The sequence below is a fragment of the Aquila chrysaetos genome, chromosome 4, assembly GCF_900496995.4.
Source record: "Aquila chrysaetos chrysaetos chromosome 4, bAquChr1.4, whole genome shotgun sequence".
In the NCBI taxonomy this organism is placed as follows: Eukaryota; Metazoa; Chordata; class Aves; order Accipitriformes; family Accipitridae; genus Aquila; species Aquila chrysaetos.
The window spans coordinates 20394581-20411431 of NC_044007.1; the positions used below are offsets into that span (position 1 = coordinate 20394581).

The following is a 16851-nucleotide window of genomic DNA, read 5'->3' on the forward strand; positions in this document are numbered from 1 at the left end:
TAATTGTACATGCATTAATTCTGTATGAACAAGTCCCCATACTGTGTTGCTGATAAATTATAAGTGTGCCTTTGCTTTTGTCCTTTCCAGAATGTATATGAAGCAAGTATTTTCATACATTCTGGAAAAAATATTGGACCTTTGTACTCCCCATCCCAGAAATGTTTCTGTCCTTACATGTGCATATGTTGCAAGACAAACCTCATTGTTCTTTGTGCATGTATGGCATCTGTTTCTTTTATAGGACTTGGCATAACTATATATTTATAATTTTTCATCGTGTCTTCTGGGAATTTTTATTTGTTGGATTAAATTCTTGTCATTTGTCATGTTTTGTCTAGTACAAATAATGTACCAGGCGTTCCTTCTGCAATAGGAATGTATGGGAACAACTGAAATCCACTTGTTCCAGTTAACAGAATTCCCTTCTGACTCTGTTCTGCCTGAAGATTTGGGTCCTGGCATTCTTTCTCCTTCCTTTCTACCAAGCAGGCAAATAGGCTAGAGATAGGATAAACTCTGAGCATCCCTGTCAGGAAATTAAGGCAAGACTAGAGAACTGTGGGAGAAAACTGGGAGTATGAGCAGACAACCTTAGAAGGTAATTTGTCTCTTTTTGACAGCATGGCTTTTTTCACACTAGAGCAGAGATGATCAGAGTGGTGCTAATCAATTTTGAATCTAAAAACTATTTCTGCTGCAGGCTGATATGCCATTTATAGTCTGATCCTGCCTTCTTTCATATCTAAACTTCCTTTAAAGGTTTTCTGTGTGCAAGAGGATTTTCTTGAAAGATACTATCTATGTTACGAAACTTCTGGTTTAGGGATAACATTGTTTAGCAGGCCAGGCTTTTAGTTTCCTCATCCATGATCCACTCCAGCCTAAACCTGCAGAGAGAACTTGCAAGGTTTCAAAGAGAAAAGCACTGGTGTCATTTGAGTGCTCCTGCTCACTATTTTAAATGTTACAACAAACTTTCAGTCATTATCAAAGGCTCTACAGCCTTCAACGTGGGGTTCTTACTTCCTGACTGTAGGTGGAAAGAATCTGATTCTTGATGTGTAAATTTACTATTCTGAGATGTATTTTAATATTTAACCTTTAATACACTTCAAATCCACAGAACACATTTTAAATACCCACAAAAATCAAAGGAGCAGTCCTAGTACAATCTCTAGAGATGTTTTACATTTATCTTCAGGGTTGTGGTAGACTTGCCTGCCCTTTGAATCATATTATTTATTGGTGTTTTAAAGTTGCCAGCCTATGCTTATAAAAGTTTATTTTTCTTTCTGAATCTCTTGTCTGCAAATATGGTCTTGCAGAGTGGAAATTTAGGAAAAAATAATGTAGTTGTTGTTAAATGATGATTTTGGAAATTTTTTTTCCTAAGCATTATATTGAATGAATTTTCAATTTGGATTAAACCACCTAGGGCTTTATTTAAATGTGCTGATTTTCACTTTCGTACGTTCAGCTTTGAATAACTTTAGCAATAATTAGCTTCTGGGAGTTTTAGTTCCTATGCAGAAGTCTTTTGCAGGAAAGAGAACTGTATTAAATAAATCTCTTTTTTAAAACTCTCCCATCAGCTCAGTGTGTGGGTAACAGTGAGGGTGAATAATAGGGTCATTTACGTGCCTTTCTCTTCTCTCTTCTGAGTCATGTGTTTGCATCTCAAGAAGGCGAGGCTTCTCAGATAATTATCTCACCATCACTATCAGAGCACTAGTTCTCCTAAACCCCTAATATTTTGTATGAAAAACCTGTGTAGAAATGACTTGATATTTCTGAAATCTCACAGAAACACTTTATATACAACCTGGTTCTCTGAAATCTCCTCCAACACCAAAGGACTCAGTGAAGACTGCTACACCCTTTGAAAATTGGGCATTCATATGTAGATAAAAGTAGCTGAAATGAGGATTTAGGATCGCTGCCATTATCATTTAAGTATTAAGTATATTTATTTGTGTCATAGTTAAATATTTACCCTCTACAGTCTTGATTCATCAGAAAATTCCTGTGGCCTTCTAGGCCACATCAGCAAGTCAACACAGTAACAGGCAGCCCCCAAACCATGATGCTTTTGGTGCTGTGCCTGGAATTTTGAGGATCTGCTTAGAGGGAAAATTGCTCAAAGAGATGACCTAATCTCTTCCTGAATGAACTATTCCCCTTTGTTCCTTGGCTAAAATGTCATACTTCACTCTGTGTGTGACTTACCGTAGTAGAGATAAATGGTCAAGGGCCACCTATCTTTCCTGTGTCACTTCTATCCTGTTAATGGGAAAGGCCATCAATGCTTTGCTAGAAACTTTTTCTGTGTTACTATTTTTGTACGGAGGAGATATGGACCGCAAAATTCTTTATCACTTTAGCCTGCTAACTACAGAGGCGATGATTAAGGTTGTTTCTCTTCACATTTTTCTTGAATGATCCAGTTTGATCTCTTGGGTTTTCCAAGAATTCTGGCTGATGCAATAAATATCTTTTTGTATATTCCTCTGACATCATTTACCTCCATGACATCGTACAGCTCAACCGTTATGGCCTCTGCCTTCACGTCAGTTGTTACAGAGTTATTTGCACCTGTTACAATACCAGAGTTTTATGTGGGGAAGCATAAGCAAGACAACTATATTTGCAGAGGCACACAAGGCAAGAGGAGTTTGCCAAGTACCAAACGGTTATCATTAAAGGTGAAGGATGATTACAGCAGAATGAATTCAATAATCATTGGTAAAAGACAAATTTTTATAGTTTGATCTGCTTGATAAGCCATTGTGCCAGTCACTGTACAAATATATAATGCATGGCTCTGTCTGCAACTTAGAAGTATTGTGTTGAATGAGTGATTTCAAATCCTCATGAGCTGAGTTTTGCTGAGAAAGCTGCCTTTGTTTCACACTCCACTGACTTCCCTGAAACCAGGGTATTATGTGAATTTCTGCATCTCATCTCACTGACAAAATGCTTGCACCTCATTCCATGCTTACATACACTGCTCTAAAGAAACAATGTAATGCTTGCGTAAACTATGTGAAATATCTATGATGGGTTTGTGGGATGGGTAAACTGTAAATGCAGTAAGAATATATGTCACTTTTTCAAGTGGTTTTTTATGATTTTGAATTCCATAAAATAGTTACAGGACAGGTAACTCCCAAGGAAACTGAAGATGAGTTTGTAACTGTGGACTACTGCCTCTTGGAACGGGTCATTTCAGAGGAAGTGTAAGGGTCCTGGAGAAAGACTGGAAAGGCTAAATGTAAGGTGGGAGGTGGGGGTGGTGCTTCAGAGCAAGAAGTCTGTCTATTTGAGGTTGATAGAGGATTTTCATTAAAAGTCTGACAGGAAGGGTGAAGGTTGCTATTGTAATCCATAAATTTGTGTGCTGCCCAAGGAATCAACATGTCACTAAAGCACACACAATAAGATAACTTGTCCTGCAGTGACAGAAATTTCTGAAAAATTACTCTGGTGTACAGCACTATGTTCAGTAAAATGCCCTGAAACAATGTAGCTGTAAACTATTTACTGGCTGTGTGGCCCTACAAAGTTCATAATAGTATGTATTTCAGCAGTATTACAGTCTGCTGAAGAAAAAATCATTATAGCTGAGGAAGGTTTTGTTTAAAATAACTGTTTTATTTTTTTAAAAAAAAACAGAAATATTATTTTTCTAAATTTAAGAAGAATACAGGAGTGAGGTAAAGAAGATGCTTAGCAGCATGTTTTAATGAAGAAACGGTGAATTCTCCAAATTTCGCTGGTTATTAAAGTATCTGAAATGCAGACGAGCCCCAGCTGAAAAGTTGAGTAGGACCAGACTGCCATGTGTGGCAGTGCAGGTGGTCACCAGCACGTCAGTCTCTTACCAGGAACGCTCTTGCAACTGTCAGGGACAACCTCAAAAGTAATGTTTGTGTTTGCAGCATATACTTGACCATTAAGTGAAGAAACAATTTACTAGCATCAAGCAAGCATCATGGAGAGTCTGTGATGAGCTAGAGGACAGAAATACTAGAAAGGCATTTGCCCAAACTTGCCAACTTCAGATTTTGCAAGATCTAAGGACTCAACCCCCAAAATGCCAAGGGTCCTGTTTTGAGTTGATGGTACTCAGACCTTTCCAGAAAACATCTAGCACATTGCAAGATTTACCCCTATAAAATAAATTGTTTTCATTTCACTACTGGGGAGTGTTATCACAAGCATGTAGCTACTTCTCAGTAGACTTCAAGAGGAGGTAGAACTGAGTGGGAATTGCTCTGTTACTCTAAACAAGGTCACATCTATTTTATACTTTTGGATAAGTGGATGAGAATGGGAAGTCCAGAGACTTCCTATAGAAGACTTCCTATAGAGAACAATGTCACAATAATTCAAAGCATCAAAAAAAAGTGAATTATAATTCCTTGCACAGTGCACCTAGGGGATCATATGACCTTAGATACCTTTTTTTTTGCCAATGCATGATAACCATTATGGCACATGCTGTACTGGCCACTAATAAGTCTTAGAAACATAAAAATATTTCATTATTGTTACATCTACAGTGAGTGAATAAATTATATATTTAAGTGTTTATACAACCTATTTATATATTGACTTTTAAAGTGCAATGGATGTACCAACATTAAAAAGAGTTATAAAATTGAACACAGACAGGAATAAAAGAATTTGTCTGGAATTCAGGTTCTTAAAACTAGGATTACTGATTGTATTTCTTTAATGCTAAACCAGTAAACCAAAAAACCCAGCAGTTACCTTCTATCTTAATGCCTCCCAGTGCTCCATGCAAAAAAGCTACATTATGAACCCTAGAAATGGAAAAAAAAAAAAAAAAAAGTTTCCTTGATCCAGGATTTAACACTCCTACACATCTTGGAAACATCTAATAATTTGGCCACTGCCCCCCTGGGGTATTTCCTAGAAGCAGAATTGAGCAAGACTGAAAATGGTTTTGTTGCACTGTTACAGGCATGAAGATATGACACGAATTCTTGATTTGTAAAATATGAACAAAGTGTGACATCCTTTTCCTTTCTGTGCATTTTTAAAGACTACTTCAACATATTCATTCATTATTTTGCTGCTGAAATCATGCAGGGCTCCTGAAATTAGAATCAGAACTCTTTGGTCCTTTGTCACTAGAATTAGCCTTGTTTTTTCTCTCTGGCAATGTGTTTTAGGGTAAATTTCCTATTTTCATTATTCTTAAGTATCAAGATGACACCTCAGTGTTAGTTATGTCAGTGTGATTTTGAATGCTGTCATGTTTTCGCTTCCACAGTAAAATCCTTCTGAAAGGGTATAAGCAAGCTACAGCATGATTATTTTGAGAATACTACTCATAATGCAATATAAACTTTATATTGTGAGACAGTTTGACATCTTAAGTCGGAGTTGCTCTGTGTTTTTTCTATCAGGGTGGATATTAATTTTGGGTTTGCTTCTATCAGGCTTAGTCTGGTATTGCTATCACGTTTTCCAGGTGTTGCTAGCATGAGCCCTTACCAAAAAGTATGACTAGAAAAAGCAGTAATTTCCTATGGGAACATGAACCCAAAGGAGGTTTTCAACACATTCCACAAACTCAAACCATTATCATTAAATAGCCTCGAGAGGATTAGAAACTTAAAAAAAAGTCTCTCGGCTCTCACCCGGAGTGTGATGCTAATGAATTCCTGCGGAGCCTGGCCTGATGCTGCTCACAGTGAATCAGCAGTAAAAATCTGAGCTCAGTTCCTGTCCAGGAAAGGGCATTTCCCAACTTCAGGCCCACCCAGCCGAAACTGACCCCTCGGCCCCTCCTTCCCCTGGCACTTTTTCAGGAGTCGCAGAAGTTCCAGGTCTACTTTTTGGCACTGGCTTTCTGGATTCACCTACTTCAAAACATCCCTGCCCTAATGTAAGGGGATTTCTAAACGGTGAGAGACAGACCTCAGCTCTGTCCGGATGAACCTATTTGGCAGAACAGGAAATTCCCAGATGGTCAGGAGGAATTTTAAAGGGCTAGAGGGGTATGTCGCAAAAGGATAGCCTGGCACCCATGGAGACTGAAGTCTGTTATTTATAGAAAAGCAGAGGCAGAAAACAGATGGTGTGCTTCCTCACAATATGCTCTACAATCACTGCATTGTGTCAGCATAAATTTGTGGGGTACCACATCAAGAATTGAGATGATAGTACGGTCTCTATCCCCAGCCAGTTCTTTCCTCCACATGCCTAAAAAGATACCAGCTAATACCATGTGCAGTGGTGGTTTTATAGTACAAAAAAGACCACTTTTAGAAAGTCCTGGAACAACAGTATAAGTCAGAAATCATGTCAATGGCATCAGTGGAACGATGCCAATGTCAGTCTGCTGCAGCTGAAAGAAGACTCAAGCCCAGTCTGTGAGAAGCATACTCAGATTTTTTTGTTCATTTGAGGATGGGATTCTGTGTTCAGCTTTTATTATGTGCACAGCCTTCTCCCAGCACTCCCCAGGCCTGAAAGTGGGAAGTACATCTCATGAGAACAATTTTATAAAGACATTTTCAGTATTTCCTTCTTCGTTCACATCAAAAAGAACATAAACACCACTTTGCCTATCAGTTTTTTTCAGTATTCCTCTTTCCAGTCCCTTAAAATACCAAAGAAGAACTGAGATACCTGTTGAAACAGAAGCACTCAAACTGATCAGGCAGATTATTTTAATTTAAACCTAGTCTTGGATTCTATCTGGCCTGTATTTTCAGGGGACATTTGAGTTTTTCATTTTTCTTTTGCTGAAGACACTCAGGAAATGTTTTTGTTTCTTTTTCTGAAATGTTTTAAAATAGAAAATTCCTTTTTATTGACATTTTCTGCAGATTGTTTGGACATTTCCATGAGATATTTGTGTGGCAGAATTGCTATGTAGCAGACGTAATCCAGTTAGAGACCTTCCAACCTGAGGGCTTGAGATCTCAGGTAAAAGTAGCTACATGGCAGCGGGCAACAACTGCAAATCAAAATGTTGTGGTTTTCAGCCAAAAGGATAGAATTCTTGGTTAAACAATGTCATCTATCTCTTTTTTATCTATTTATTTATTTATAAATTAATCTTCCTTTTAAAAAATTGAGTTTTTCATAAACTGAAAGAGATGCCACCAGAAAACATTTTTCTGCTCATAAAATCAGCAGACTGCTACAAAGTGACTGTCCTAGGGCTGACTTGAGTGAAAATAGAATCAAGTTCCAGTATTATCTTGGGATATGAAGGAGAAGCCTAAGTGTAATATCAACGTACAGGCACAGTGGAGATGTTAGAAAAAGAATGCACTGTATTGGTGTCCTCATGTTTATCTGGGAAGAGTTGCTTCTGCCATTCTATTTTTTAATGAAAAAGAATATGCATGTGGAATGTTGTTGATATAGAAAAGATCATGCAAACTATCCCCACTGAACTAGAGGCATCTGAGTTCAAAAAGAACTATTTGTAACTTTTCTTCCACTGCCCTGTTTTTTGGTTCAATTAAGAAAAATATTTTTTAGCTGGCTAATTTAGTTCATGCTAAAGGAAAAAAAAAATCATCAATCTGCTTAAGAAAAAGCTCTTACAGCAATTATGTTGCAAAACAAAAAAGTACATCCATGCTGAACACATGATAATATTCCACTGTTTTGTTGAGCGATATACTAGCAATGCATCCCTGGATGTTGCAGACATCATCAGAAAACCAGGGGCTCTTTTTTTTTCTGAAAAGCCTTCATGACTTGGTTGATAGGGCTATATGTCATCCCTCTGGCATCTTCTGTTGATGATGCCTTTTAGTACCATATGCCAGTCACCACGCCCATGTACATATTAATTTTGTGTTTCTACACTGCAACATGCTGAGAAAAAAATCTTAATGTGAAAGTGACCAGATAAATTTAAAAAATGATAAGAGCTACTTGAGTGTCCCTCCCCATAAAGAATCAGTCTGTTTGCTTGAATTTTTAACCTGTTCATATTTTTCAGCTTGTGTTAACTTTGCTAACAAATGAGGAAATTCAGGTGTCCGTGATTCTTTTGTATGGTGTTTTTTGCAAATGATTTTTTATTAAAGATGTACTTTCCAAACCAAATTTGGCTGTTACTGCCTTCCTTTGGGATATCTTTTGTATATGGAAGAAAATAGTTTGCCCAATTCTTAAATACAGAACTTTTTCTATAGTTTTACTACCTGGAAGCAAGTAATGAAGGTTTTCGGTATTTATTTTAGTTACAGAGCACACATAAAAAGATGAGAATTAAACCACTTGTCCATCACAATTCATCACACCTGAATAATGTACATTAAATACAACATGCAGTGAAGCAAGAACACATCTGTTGTTAGTACAGGTGAAATGTAAGTGCAGTAAACATTTACAGGATTTTTACCTTGGAACAAAGTTTACAGAATTACTGACAAACTTGAGAAGAAAATGTTATAAAGATTATGTTTCAAATTATGAACAACAGTTTACTTACATTTTCTGATATAAATAAAGCATCTAGGAAGATATGCTAGCTATAGTGATGTCAAAGGCAGAACTTCAAGTAATTTCAGTGCAGTCAAGACTGTATATCAAGCTCTGCTGGTTTAATTTCTGACGTTATGAAAGAAGTAGTGTTCATGCCATGAGTTCCGTGCATATATGTATTATAGCTCTCTCTAATATTGGCAGAGGCTCCATGCTTCCTTCGTAGTCTTGCACTCATTTTTTAAATAATGGCAACAATTGATCATACTTCTATAACTTTTTGTATTCAGATTCTCAACACATTTTACAGACATCGGTGAATAAAGCTTCATAGCAATCGGTAGGCTTGGTGGTGGCATTAATTTTGTTTTCATTATCCAGTAGAAAACCCAAGGTACACGAAGGGGTAGCTGATGTACCTTTAGACACTTGGGAAATCTAAGTAAGGCCAACAATAAAACCAAGACTTGGGCAGCTTCAGTGTTTGTATGATAGCTATCAAAATACTTCACACTAATACAGATAGGTAAATAGCCAGCTGTCTCTCAGGTTACTCATCTCATTGCTGTCTGGAAATTTTATTTTTTGTGGCAGTTACTGATGGATTAATTTCACAGCTGCTGTAAATTGACACTGCTTAACTTAGATTAGTGGAATGGTGTTGATTTAAATCAGCTAGGCCTCTGGATGCTCATGCTTACATCAAAACCTCATTCCCCACTTTATTGGAATGAAAACTAAGCTGGCCAGAGCTCCCTCACACATCCATGCTATTTCATTTTCTCACTCAATTTCCAAACTGACCTGTTTTTTTTTTTTCTCAAGAGACCAGCCCTGATCACACAAGCTGATGTGCAAAGGGGCAGTGATGCTATGCAGCAGTGTATCCTCAGCACCACCCATGCAAAAGCCAACCATTTGACACCTACTTCTGGTTGTCAAAAAGAGAGAGCCATTTCCTCTTCCTAGCAAGTAAAACCCTTTCCTGAACTGAAAAGCTCTTGTTATGTTACAGCCCATTGATTCCCATTGCTGCAGAGAAGGTATGGAAACATCTAACAGCACTAACTTTTAAAATGAAAAGTAAAATCTGAAATTTGTTGAAAATGCCTTACAATGTAATGTATAATTTATTAGCAACAAATCACTCTCCACTGGGGTTAAATGTGATGACAGGTAAAATATAGAGCATGTGTTGCCTTGTATGAATCGTGCTAGAAACTCATACAAATGATTGAGGCAATGTATAGACTGAATATTATTTTACATAAAGAATGTACATTAAAACCCTTCATTTAATCATTAGTAGGAAAATCACAGTTTAACAGCAGTTTCGAAGCTATTTTTTGTTTTCCTTTTAATATATGTTGTTTGAAGTTTAGAGGCTCCTGTAATTTCAGACCATAGAAGTGTGTTAGGAGAAAAATGTAAAATCTGACCTTCACAGGGGCTGGGAGCTACCCCTGACATCAACAGTGTTGGTGGGTGCTTAGTGTTATTAAAAACCTGTACACAGATTACATTTTCAAAGATGACTAGTAATCAGAGTGCACAGGCTGCAATGTTCGTCTCTTAGGAGCTGCAGAATCAACATCTGTTGAAAATTAGACCTGTTAAGAAACTTTGAAGTTCTCCAAAATGAGAGCAGTCCCAGATCAGACAGTATGTACGGCAGCCTTGTGACCATTGAGTCAACAAAGGTAACAAACTTCCACATTGTTATCCAGGTTCCAGGTTGCAAATGAGGGGGTTTCCTTATAGGGTTTTGTTTTGTTTCATTTGTTTGGTTTTTTCCTGCCCCTAATCCTTTTGAGGACTAGAACAAGAGTTCAACAGGACCTCTAAACTCTTTACCAGTCTAGACATTGTGAACGAATCTGCCTTATATGAACTTAAGACAAAGTCTGTTCATACACATATGTATGTTCAGCTATTTGCTTGGTCTCTTTGCTTTTGAGATAAATTTGCTTTGCTTGCAGTAAGCCACGCACCCGCATGTCTGAGGTTGGCCTGTAGACCTGCAGCAGAGTCAAAGGACAGGTCTGGGCACTGGGATGCTGCAGAGCTGGGTGTGAAGTTGCTTCCTTCCAGTACATATCCTGTCAATAGACCTGCTTCTGCTTTTCCACTTACAACTGAAAGCAAAAATTGAACCCATGAATAAGACTTATTTTCAGTGTACAAACAAATGGATCCACTTTGCAACAAGTTTGTGGTAGCATAGCTCTAACAGGGATAGAGGAATAATAAGCAGCTGGGAGAAGTCTCACAATCACTAGCCCTTGTTCTCATGGGGGGACTTCAACTTACCAGATGTCTGCCGGAAATACAATAGAGCGGAGAGGAAACAGTCTAGGAGGTTCCTGGAGTGTGTGGAAGATAACTTCCTGACACAGCTGGTGAGTGAGCCAACCAGGGAAGGGGCTCCGCTGGACCTGTTGTCTGTGAACAGAGAAGGACTTGCAGGTGATGTGATGGTTGGAGGCCATCTTGGGCATAGTGATCACAAAATAATAGAATTTTCCATTCTTGGAGAAGTAAGGAGAGGGATTAGCAGAACTGCTACCTTGGACTTCTGGAGGGCAGACTTTGGCCCGTTTAGGAGGATGGCTGACAGAGTCCCTTGGGAGGCAGTCCTGAAGGGCAGAGGAGTCCAGGAAGGCTGGATATTCTTCAAGAAGGAAATCCTGAAGGCGCAGGAGCAGGCTGTCCTCTTGTGCCAAAAGACGAGCTGGCGGTGAAGAAGACTGCCTTGGTTGAACAGAGAGCTTTGGCTAGATCTCAGAAAAAAAAGGAGAGTTTATGACCTTTGGAAGGAGCAGGCAACTCAGTAGGGCTACAAGGATGTCATGAGGTTACACAGGGAGAAAATTAGGAGGCCAAAGCCTAACTAGAACTTAATCTGGCTACTGCTGTAAAAGACAAAAAAAAAATGTTTCTATAAATACATTAGCAACAAAAGGAAGGCTAAGAAGAATCTCCATCCTTTACTGGATGCAGGGGAAAACACAGTGACAAAAGATGAGGAAAAGGCTGAGGTACTTAATGCTTTCTTCTCCTCAGTCTTTAACAGTAAGACCAGTTGTTGTGTGGTTACCCAGCCCCCTGAGCTGAAAGACAGGGATGGGGAGCCAAGTGAAGCCCCCATAATCTAAGGGGAAATGGTTAGTGACCTGCTACACCACTTAGACACACACAAAAGTCTATGGGGCTGGATGGGATCCACCCAAGGGTATTGAGGGAGCTGGCGGAAGTGTTCACCAAGCCACTTTCAGTCATTTACCAGCAGTCCTGGCTAATGGGGGAGGTCCCAGTTGACTGGAGGTTAGCAAATGCGGTGCTCATCTACAAGAAGGGCCGGAAGGAGGATCCGGGGAACTACAGGCCTGTCAGCCTGACCTCGGTGCTGGGGAAGGTTATGGAGCAGATCATATTGAGTGCCATCACGTGGCACGTACAGGACAAGCAGGCGATCAGGCCCAGTCAGCATGGGTTTATGAAAGGCAGGTCCTGCTTGACTAACCTGATCTCCTTCTATGACCAGGTGACCCACTTAGTGGATGAGGGAAAGGCTGTGGATGTTGTCTAGCTAGACTTTAGTAAAGCCTTTGATAGCATTTCCCACAGCATTCTCCTGAAGAAACTGGCTGCTCATGGCTTGGATGGGCATACTCTTTGCTGGGTAAAAAACTGTCTGGATGGCTGAGCCCAGAGAGTGGTGGTGAATGGAGTTAAATCCAGTTGGCAGCCAGTCACAATGGCAGCCAGTCACAAGTGGTGTTCCCCAGGGCACAGTGTTGGGGCCAGTTCTGTTCAATATCTTTGTCAATGATCTGGACAAGGGGAACGAGCCCACCCTCAATAAATTGGCAGATGACACCAAGTTGGGCTGGAGTGTTGATCTGCTGAAGGGAAGGAAGGTTCTGCAGAGGGATCTGGACAGGCTGGATCGATGGGCCAAGGCCAATTGTATGAGATTCAACAAGGCCAAGTGCCAGGTCCTGCACTTGGGTCACAACAACCCCGTGCAGTGCTACAGGCTTGGGGAAGAGTGGCTGGAAAGTTGCCCAGTGGAAAAGGACCTGGGGGTGTTGGTCGACAGCCAGCTGAATATGAGCCAGCAGTGTGCCCAAGTGGCCAAGAAGGCCGACAGCATCCTGGCTTGTATCAAACATAGTGTGGACAGCAGGAGCAGGGAGGTGATTGCTCCCCTGTATTTGGCACTGGTGAGGCTGCACCTTGAGTACTGTGTTCAGTTTTGGGCCCCTCACTACAAGAAAGACATTGAGTTGCTGGAGCATGTCCAGAGAAGGGCAACAAAGCTGGTGAAGGGTCTAGAGCACAGGTCCAGTGAGGAGCGGCTGAGGGAACTGGGGTTGTTTATCCTGGAGAAAAGGAGGCTGAGGGGAGACCTTCTCACTCTCTACAACTACCTGAAAGGAGGTTGTAGCAAGGTGGGTGTCAGTCTCTTCTCCCAAGTAACAAGCAATTTGACAAGAGAAAATGGCCTCAAGTTGCACCAGGGGACTTTTAGATTGGACATTAGGAAAAATTTCTTCACCAAAAGGGTTGTCAAACGTTGGAACAGGTTACCCAGGGAAGTGGTTGAGTCACCATCCCTGGAGGTATTTAAAAGACGTGTAGATGTGGCATGTAGGAACATGGTTTAGTGGTGGACTTGGCAGTGCTAGGTTAACGGTTGGACTCGATGATCTTAAAGGTCTTTTCCAACCTAAATGACTCTATGATTCTATGAGTAACAGAGATGAGTTTGTTGTAAAATGGTTACAAAACATGAACATTTTCGAAGGGATTTGTCTCTACACAGAGTTTTGGACCAAATTCCTCAGCTTGTGCTGTTTGATACATACTTTTGACTTGGTTCCCAGGCAAAATGTCATTCATTGCAGAAGAAATAACTATGACAATGTGGATATTTAATTGACTTTTTATGAGTGAATACGACATTGCCACATATTTGCCTAAACCCACATTGTGTGAATTTTCAAACACATAAAGGAAAGCATTGTGTTTTTATATATTGTTATTATGTGCATATTTCCGAATTTAACACGTTTACTGTGCTGTGTACAATTTTAGCTGACTCTTCATATGTTTCTGCATGTTTTCTACTGTAGGTCTTAGAAAAGCTGTGTTCATATAAATATTTAGAATAGCATAGTTTTGTTTGATTTACAATTTTTTTCAAATGTCTTTAGTCTGGAAGATCTAGCTTGCTAGGTCAAGCCACTGTTATCTCTGTTACATAGCATGTAAGGGAATGAACTATTAAAATACATAAGCACAAACAAATTTGGTAAAAATGTAAGGAACATCAGCAGTAAAGTCATTACTCCACTGTTGAGTAGAAAACACATGAAATTTTCTGTAGGAAGAAGGAATGATAAGAAAATTCTAAGGAACAATGTTATTATATCTGAAAAATTGTAGAAGACTTTTCAACTACAGATAAATGATCAGGTCTTTTATCAATACCTCAAACACTCTTCGCAACAGAAAAAGCAGCTTTTATGTGAACTTGTAGGATTATCTATATTTTAATAGCCTTTTTTATGTTATCAAGGCTAGGGAATGTTAATAGTAATTTGATTTTGATTAATTTCTCTCAGCGACATGAGATATTCTTTCTTTCTTGTTATACTTACTGGAATATCCACTGGCCTTGCTTCTGTTTCCGCTTATGTTGGCTGTAGATCAGTATAGCATCTCTGAGTTCAACAAAATGTAACTACAAGCAGAACAGGCATTGTTTTCTTTTGCATATGTACACATAATTTTGAACATATGGTTCCAAGCAAATTCTTGATTTAAATTGTCACTAACTTCAATGCATGCTTGTTTTTAATTTTTGTTCTACTTTTATGTTTTGCATTTGTTGCCCAAGAGATTCATAGCCAGCTGTAAGGCTCCTTCTTTGGGCAATGCCCAAAAGGACTTAAATGAAGGCAGCTAGAAAACTCCATTGTATGAAGGCATGTCGTGGTCTAGGCGCAGCAGGCAACAAAGCACCATGAAGCCACGCAGTCACTCCTCCCCCTGGTGGGATGTGGAGGAGAAAATATAATGAAAGGCCCATGGGTCAAGACAAGGACAGGGAGGGGTCACTCACCCATTATGGTCAAGGGCCAAACAGACTTGACTTGGGAGGGGAAAAAAAAAAATCAATTTAATTTGTTACTAATCAAATCAGAATAGTATAATGAGAAATAAAATGAACTCTTAAAACACCTTCCCCCCACCCCTGCCTCCTTCCTGGGTTCAACTCCACTCCCGATTTTCTCTACCTCCTTCCCTCAGCGGCCCAGAGGGATGGGGAATGGGGGTTGCGGTCAGCTCATCACATATTGTTTCTGACGCCCCTTCCACCTCAGGGGAGGACTCCTCACACTCTTCCCCTGCTCCAGCGTGGGGTCCCTCCCACGGGAGACACTTCTCCATGAAATTCTCCAGGGCTGGTCCTTCCCACAGGCTGCAGTTCTTCACGAGCTGCTCCAGCATGGGTCCTTTCCACGGGCTGCAGTCCTTCAGGCACAGACTGCTCCAGCACAGGCTTCCCACAGGGTCACAGCCTTCTTCAGGCATCTACCTGCTCCAGCATGGGGTCCTCCACAGGCTGCAGGTGGATATCTGCTCCACCGTGGACCTCCATGGGCTGCAGGGGGACAGCCTGCCTCGCCATGGTCTTCCCCACGGGCTGCAGGGGAATCTGCTCCGGTGCCTGGAGCACCTCCTCCTCCTCCTTCTTCACTGACCTGGGGGTCTGCGTAGGTGTTTCTCTCACATTCCACTCCCCCCTCCACTGCATGTTCCCCTTCTTAAAAATGTTATTCCAGAGGTGCTACCACCCCTGCAGCCCCTCCCCTGCTACCAAAACCCCACCACACAAACTGAATACAAAGTATCCAAAGATAATTAGGTTGCCTGGTGCAAGGGACTATGATGAGAAGTAAGACTGAGGGTGGTGGTTACAATCTGAATTAACACTCACTACTAGTATAGGAGATATTGAGAGTCACTACAGGTCTGCTTTCATCTGGCAGTAGTCTAACTTCTGGTGAGGCCAACTTTTCTTTCAGATACTCAGTATACCAGGGAGGGACTGAAGAAATTGTATTTTCCTCTTATTTCAGCACATAATCCAAAGACAATTTGGCAGACTTTGGTATCCCTTTGGCCCAAGAGAACCTTTCAGATATATGTAATCTTTTTTGCCTTCCAGTTATGATCCAGAAATACCTAAGCTACATTAGTTGAGCATACTATCTTGAAGAGTAAGATGCAAAAAGGATTATGTCCCATCTAGAAATTCATGGGTGCTGTAAAAGAAGGATATTGAATGAAACTCAAAACATCTGCAATTTTGAATGACAGAATATGTATTTTGGAAGAATCCTTTTATCACATTTTGTTTATTATTTACTGTCACGGAATCCACTTATACTGACTTCAGAAATAACATTAGCTAACTGCATTACAAATGTGAAAAGGAATCTCTCTTCAGCACAGGCTGATTTGGTTGAAAGTTGGCATAATGTTAAAGTCATCAGAAATAATGTGAGAGACTGTTCTGTTTAATTATCCTGTTAGAAAATGTATATTTTTTACCTGGTGATAGTGAAAATTGAGACATACAATAATTCTGATGTAAGCGCTGACAATTTTATATGTATCCATCATACTAATACTGAACTCTATTGCTTTGAGGGTAAGGTATAGCTCTTAGTAACACAATTTTAGTTTAAGTTTAGCATAGTTTTCTCTTGACATTAAATGCTGTTCTCAATCTATCAGATTTGGTGGAATTAATAGCATGATTTAAATCTTGAATTTCCTATTCTTCCTGTCAAGAGGTTGTATAGCAGTAAGAGATGAACACACACTGAGCTTCAACACCTCTGTTGAATACCCCGAACAATTGGAAACAAGATTTTAAAGATAGGAAGGGAGGTCATTTTACAGAGAAAAAATCTTGCTCTTTTTTTTTTCTTTTCCTAAGTAAAATAAGATGATCACTTTTAACTTTTTGTCAGTTTAGTTGTCCATACTTCTGGTCATCACAGTGGCACTTTTCTGTACTTGTTTATATAATCTGAGTGTAGACGTCCAGAGTTGTACAAATTAGTCCTGTCTCTACATTTTTTCCCCTAGAAAACTTCAGCTAATAAGGATGACATTTGGTGGCAGAAACCTCCATTTCTAGATTTTAAATAACCATCTGCCTCCCCAAGCACCATGTAAATATTTTTATGGAAAACTGAAGCAAAAATTTTATTCAATGGTAAGGCCATACAGGGATTACCTTTAATTTTCAACCTTTTCTTCACCACCTAGTTGCCTTGTTTC

General features: G+C 39.8%; 1 protein-coding gene across 1 annotated transcript in view; it reads left to right on the forward strand.

Moving 5' to 3' along the window:
• Positions 1 to 16851, forward strand: part of ANGPT1 (angiopoietin 1) — a 163354-nt gene that overhangs the window by 8403 nt on the left and 138100 nt on the right. The window lies entirely within an intron of this gene.